At 42.2% G+C, this 6,737-nt stretch overlaps 1 protein-coding gene across 1 annotated transcript in view; it reads right to left on the reverse strand.

The window, feature by feature from the left end:
* Positions 1-6,737, reverse strand: part of GRAMD1C (GRAM domain containing 1C) — a 93,532-nt gene that overhangs the window by 2,091 nt on the left and 84,704 nt on the right. The window lies entirely within an intron of this gene.

The raw sequence follows: 6,737 nt of genomic DNA on the forward strand, positions 1-6,737 counted from the left end.
GGGAAAGCTGAGAACCAACCAAATGTACCCTGAAGAATCCTCTAAAGCCTCAGGAATTGACAGGCATCTCTGCAAATGGGAATAAAGAGGCAGGGACTGAAATAAGCATTGGATGAACTTTTGCACATGTGGCCTCTCCTACTACCTGGGCAGAAGTCTAAAGTCCTATTTTCTGGAGAGGATAAAAAAGAGGGTCTCTGGGCTTCCCTGGTGGCGCAGTGGTTGAGAGTCCGCCTGCCGATGCAGGGCACACGGGTTCGTGCCCCGGTCTAGGAAGATCCCACATGCCGTGGAGCGGCTGGGCCCGTGAGCCATGGCCACTGAGCCTGCGCATCCGGAGCCTGTGCTCCGCAACAGGAGAGGCCACAACAGTGAGAGGCCCGCGTACCACAAAAAAAAAAACAAAGAGGGTCTCTGGCAGTCTGGCCAGGAGGACACCAATACATCGTTAAAGACAGCAGTACCATACCAAAAACGGGGATTATACAAAAACGTGTATACCGCACATTGAGATCATCCCTTTGCCCTGCCCTCCTCAATATCTCTACTCTCACTCACCTAAAATGCTGGCAGCCAGCCCTTAGTCCTTCAGGGAGGAGACTGGAAGAGTCTTCTCTGTGGAAACTGACCAATCCAAGAGAAAAGACCTAAAGATACTGACATCAGGATTTCTTAGCCAACGGCCCAGCCAGATCTACCAAGAAGTTCAGAGTAGACCAGCCCAACCCACACGATAAGAACTTTGGATCCATACAAGCAGAAAGCAAAGGACTACAGACATCTAAAGAAATCCTCTAACCCTAAGGATAGAAATCAAAACAGGGGGAAAGGACCTTGCTGGAATGTGGGTATGCAAGAAGAAGAAAAAAAAAATTGTTTTTAATTATCAGTAATATGGTCAGAGAGAACGATATTATGGCCACTTAAAAAGTTCACAATGCCATTAAAAGAGAAAATTCAGAGAAATGGCAGCTCTTTGAAATTAAAAACTTGTTAGCAAAAACTGAAAAACTCAGTAAAAGAATCTGAAGATTAAGTTGAGGAAATCTCTGAGGAAAGTAGAACAAAAAGGCAAAAAGATGGAAGCTGGAAAGAAAAGGTAAGGTTAGACAACCTGTCCAACAGAAGGAGGACACCTGATTAGAGGTGCTATAGAAAGTCAGGGGAGAGAAGGTGGAGGAGAGAAAATCATCAGCCACATAGCTCAGTATATCCCAGGACGAAAGGGCACCAGTTTCCAGACGAAAGGATCAGGAATCTGACAGCCTCAGAATTCTCAGTAGTAACACTGGAAGCCAAAAGGCAATGGAGCAATGTCTTCAATGTTCTGAAGGAACTTTATCTCCAAGCTAGAATTCTATCCCCAGACAAATAATTAATCAAAGGGGAAGGACAGAATAAAAAATTTCAGACAGGTGAAGTCTTAAAATATTTACCTCCATACCCTCTTTCTCAGGAAGCTACTAGAGGATATGCTCCATTAAAAGGAGAAAGGAAACCAAGAAAGCAGAAAACATGGGATATGGGAAACAGGAGGTGAGCAACAGGAGCCCCAAGATGATGGCTGTGCACCTGCAGAGAGGGCCACTGGCCCTGCCTGGAGCCCATCAGAGGCTCCATGGATTGAAAACCTGAGGTGACCGAAGATGATGAGAGGAGACAGAGCATCAGGGCATAAAACACTTATAAACAATACAATACAGTAATCAACTGTAATAAGAAGACAATTTCAGGGGTAAGAAAAAGTAGCCACGGTTCATTCTATGGCTCAGCTCAGAACAGTAAACTTAGTCAAAAGAAAGCCAACACTGAATACTGATCCAACCAAAATTACAACTTCCTTTGGAGGATGGGGGATTAGAAATGGGAGCATGAAGAGGTGAAAGAAAACAAAATCCCAGTCTCCATGACAGGAAGTCAAAAGATAACGTCTAACACTGAAAAATCAAGAATTATCAACACATGCTTGTGGTTTATAAATATGGAGGTAAACACCAGAAGAATAAACCAAGAGAGTTAGATGGTAGTCTTTGGGAAAGAAATGGCAAAGAGGATACCAGGATTGCTGTTTTTCTGAAACAACTCCGAGAGTGCCTGACTGTGAAAGGGCGGAGAGCGATAGGTGTTAGGTCGGCCCTAACGCTTGCAAGGCAAATTGTAGCTGGACCCGTGTGTATTTTTGATTGGACTAGCACAACCAACATGTGCAGTTAAATTAATGGTCACAGGACATAGTACTCCACTATTCCCCCCCCGGGCTCAAAAAACTGTATCTCACAGGGGTCCAAACCCCCCTTACCCCCTACAAAACTGATCATCTGCTTAGATATTCGCCACCCCCCTAGACAGCTTCGTCCCTAGATCCACGAATACTTTTTTTGATAAATTAATACTAAATCTGACACAAGCCCCAAAATGAAATTATATGATAACTTTTGTACTCCACGGGTCAATGTAGCTTAAATTTTTCACAAAGCAAGACACTGAAAATGTCTAGATGGGCCCCACCAGCCCCATTAACACAAAGGTTTGGTCCCAGCCTTTCCATTAGTTCTTAACATACTTACACATGCAAGCATCCACACCCCAGTGAGAATGCCCTCCAAATCACAAAGATCAAAAGGAGCAGGTATCAAGCACACTACACTAGTAGCTCACGACACCTTGCTTAGCCACACCCCCACGGGATACAGCAGTGATAAAGATTAAGCCATGAACGAAAGTTTGACTAAGTCACGTTAACTAGGGTTGGTAAACTTCGTGCCAGCCACCGCGGTCGGGATACAGCAGTGATAAAAATTAAGCCGTGAACGAAAGTTTGACTAAGTCACGTTAACTAGGGTTGGTAAACTTCGTGCCAGCCATCGCGGTCATACGATTAACCCAAATTAATAGACACCCGGCGTAAAGAGTGTTAAGGAGTCTCAAAAAATAAAGTCAAATCCTAATTAAGCCGTAAAAAGCCATAATTAAAACTAAGCTAAGCCACGAAAGTGACTTTACTACAATCTGATTACACGACAACTAAGACCCAAACTGGGATTAGATACCCCACTATGCTTAGTCGTAAACCTAAATAGTCCTGAAACAAGACTGTTCGCCAGAGTACTACCGGCAACAGCCCAAAACTCAAAGGACTTGGCGGTGCTCCATATCCCTCTAGAGGAGCCTGTTCTGTAACCGATAAACCCTGATCAACCTCACCAGCCCTTGCTACTTCAGTCTATACCGCCATCTTCAGCAAACCCTAATAAGGGAACAAAAGTAAGCATAATTATCACGCATCAAAACGTGAGGTCAAGGTGTAACCTATGAGTTGGGAAGAAATGGGCTACATTTTCTACAACAAGAACACCCCTTATATCCACACGAAAGATTTTATGAAATCTAAAAACTAAAGGAGGATTTAGCAGTAAATTAAGATTGGAGCGCTTAATTGAATAAGGCCATGAAGCACGCACACACCTCCCGTCACCCTCTTCAAGTATTAAGCAAGGCCCCAGCTCACTAACCCATGTTAAGCGACCACACGAGAGGAGACAAGTCGTAACAAGGTAAGCATACTGGAAGGCGTGCTTGGATAAAACAAGATATAGCTTAAACAAAGCATCTAGTTTACACCTAGAAGATTCCACAACCGGTGTATATCTTGAACTACACCTAGCCCATACCCCACCCACTGCTACTACCATAAATTAATCAAACAAAACATTTACCATACATCTAAAGTATAGGAGATAGAAATTTAACTACAAATGGCGCTATAGAGAAAGTACCGTAAGGGAAAGCTGAAAGGATAACTAAAAAGTAAAAAGAAAGCAAAGCTTACCCCTTGTACCTTTTGCTTAATGACTTAACTAGTAAAAACTTAGCAAAGAGACCTTAAGTTAAATTACCCGAAACCAGACGAGCTACTTACAAGTAGTAAATAGAACAAACTCATCTATGTGGCAAAATAGTGACAAGACATATAAGTAGAGGTGAAAAGCCTAACAAGCCTGGTGATAGCTGGTTGTCCAAGAAAGGAATTTCAGTTCAACATTAAATAGTACTAAAAACCATATCAAGTTTTAACATATATTTAATTGTTAGTCTAAAAAGGTACAGCTTTTTAGAAATGGATACAACCTTTACTAGAGAGTAATATTAAATCTAAAACATAGTTGGCCTAAAAGCAGCCATCAATTGAGAAAGTGTTCAAGCTCGACAACAAAACTAGATTTTAATCTCAACAATAAATAACTAACTCCTAGCTTGACTATTGGACTAATCTATTCAACTATAGAAGCAATACTGTTAATATGAGTAACAAGAAATTTTTCTCCTCGCACAAGCTTACATCAGTAGCTGATAATATACTGATAATTAACAGTCAATAAATATAACCCAACACTAAACTATTTATTAAATATACTGTTAACCCAACACAGGCGTGCACTAAGGAAAGATTAAAAAAAGTAAAAGGAACTCGGCAAACACAAACCCCGCCTGTTTACCAAAAACATCACCTCTAGCATAACCAGTATTAGAGGCACTGCCTGCCCAGTGACAATCGTTAAACGGCCGCGGTATTCTGACCGTGCAAAGGTAGCACAATCACTTGTTCTCTAAATAAGGACTTGTATGAATGGCCACACGAGGGTTTTACTGTCTCTTGCTTTTAATCAGTGAAATTGACCTCCCCGTGAAGAGGCAGGGATAATACAACAAGACGAGAAGACCCTATGGAGCTTCAATTAATCAACCCAAATAATCATAAAATAATACCACCAAAGGATAACAAAATTTTATATGGGCTGACAATTTCGGTTGGGGTGACCTCAGAGTACAAAAAAACCTCTGAGTGATTAAAGCCTAGGCCTACTAGCCAAAGCATAGTATCATTTATTGATCCAAAATTTTGATCAACGGAACAAGTTACCCTAGGGATAACAGCGCAATCATATTCTAGAGTCCATATCAACAATAGGGTTTACGACCTCGATGTTGGATCAGGACATCCTAATGGTGCAGCCACTATTAAGGGTTCGTTTGTTCAACAATTAAAGTCCTACGTGATCTGAGTTCAGACCGGAGCAATCCAGGTCGGTTTCTATCTATTACGCATTTCTCCCAGTACAAAAGGACAAGAGAAATAAGACCAACTTCAATAAAGCGCCTTCAAACAATTAATGATCTAGTCTCAACCTAACAAACTAGCGCAAATATACTCCGCCCAAGACCAGGGCTTTGTTGAGGTGGCAGAGTATGGCAATTGCATAAAACTTAAGCTTTTACACCCAGAGGTTCAAATCCTCTCCTCAACAAATGTTTATAATTAACATCCTAATACTAATTCTTCCTGTCCTCCTAGCTGTAGCATTTCTAACCCTAGTAGAACGTAAAATCCTAGGCTATATGCAACTCTGAAAAGGACCAAACATCGTAGGCCCACATGGCCTGCTACAACCCTTCGCCAATGCAATCAAATTATTAACCAAAGAACCCCTACGACCGGCCACATCTTCCACCACTATGTTCATTATTGGACCCGTACTTGCCCTAACCTTGGCCCTCACGATACGAGCCCCCCTACCCATACCACACCCCCTCATCAACATAAACCTAGGTGTACTATTTATACTAGCAATATCCAGCCTAGCTGTCTACTCCATCCTATGATCCAGCTGAGCTTCAAACTCAAAATATGCACTAATTGGAGCTCTCCGAGCAGTAGCACAGACAATCTCATATGAAGTGACATTAGCCATTATCCTTTAATCAGTACTACTAATAAATCACTCCTTTACCTTATCTACACTAATAATTACACAAGAACAACTATGATTACTCTTCCCCTCATGACCATTAGCTATAATATGATTCATCACCACCCTAGCAGAAACTAATCGAGCTCCCTTTGACCTAACAGAAGGAGAATCAGAACTCATATCTGGCTTTAATGTAGAATACGCAGCAGGTCCTTTTGCTCTATTCTTCCTAGCAGAATATGCTAACATCATCATAATAGATATGTTCACAGTTATCCTATTTCTAGGAGCATTCCACAACCCCTACACACCAGAACTACACACAATAAACTTAATTGCCAAAACACTGCTACTCACAATGTCCTTCCTATGAATTCAAGCGTCTTACCCCCGATTCCTACATGACCAATTAATACATCTACTCTGAAAAAATTTCCTTCCTCTCACACTACCCCTGTGCATATGACACGTCTCACTACCCATTATAATGGCGGGCATCCCCCCTCGAACATAAAAATAAGAAATATGTCTGACAAAAGAGTTACTTTGATAGAGTAAATAATAGAGGTTCAAATCCCCTTATTTCTAGAATAGTAGGAATCGAACCCACCCCTAAGAATTCAAAATTCTCCGTGCTACCATATCACACCATAATCTACAGCAAGGTCAGCTATGGATAGGTGAGCAGATAGAGAAGGATGTGGATGACGCGGGTTTTCTAATGTAGGAGATAAGGGAGCAGGGGGGGTGCGGATGGAAAGATCCAGCTGAATGAGGGAGTCTGAAGATGGGGAAGCTAGAGGGGTAGATGGAGCCTCCTGCCAACTCGTGCTGGGACTTGCGTCCCACAGGCAGAGCGATGCTCCTAATGGAGTGCAGAACAGGACGGATGCAGCGACGGGGGAAGGTCTGTATATCTGGTGATAGAAGGAGAGGGATGGTCTCTTTTCTCCTTGAGGCATATGGTCATGAGTTCAGAGTCAGCAG

The sequence above is a fragment of the Lipotes vexillifer genome, unplaced genomic scaffold (assembly GCF_000442215.2).
Source record: "Lipotes vexillifer unplaced genomic scaffold, Lipotes_vexillifer_v1.1 scaffold2235, whole genome shotgun sequence".
In the NCBI taxonomy this organism is placed as follows: Eukaryota; Metazoa; Chordata; class Mammalia; order Artiodactyla; family Lipotidae; genus Lipotes; species Lipotes vexillifer.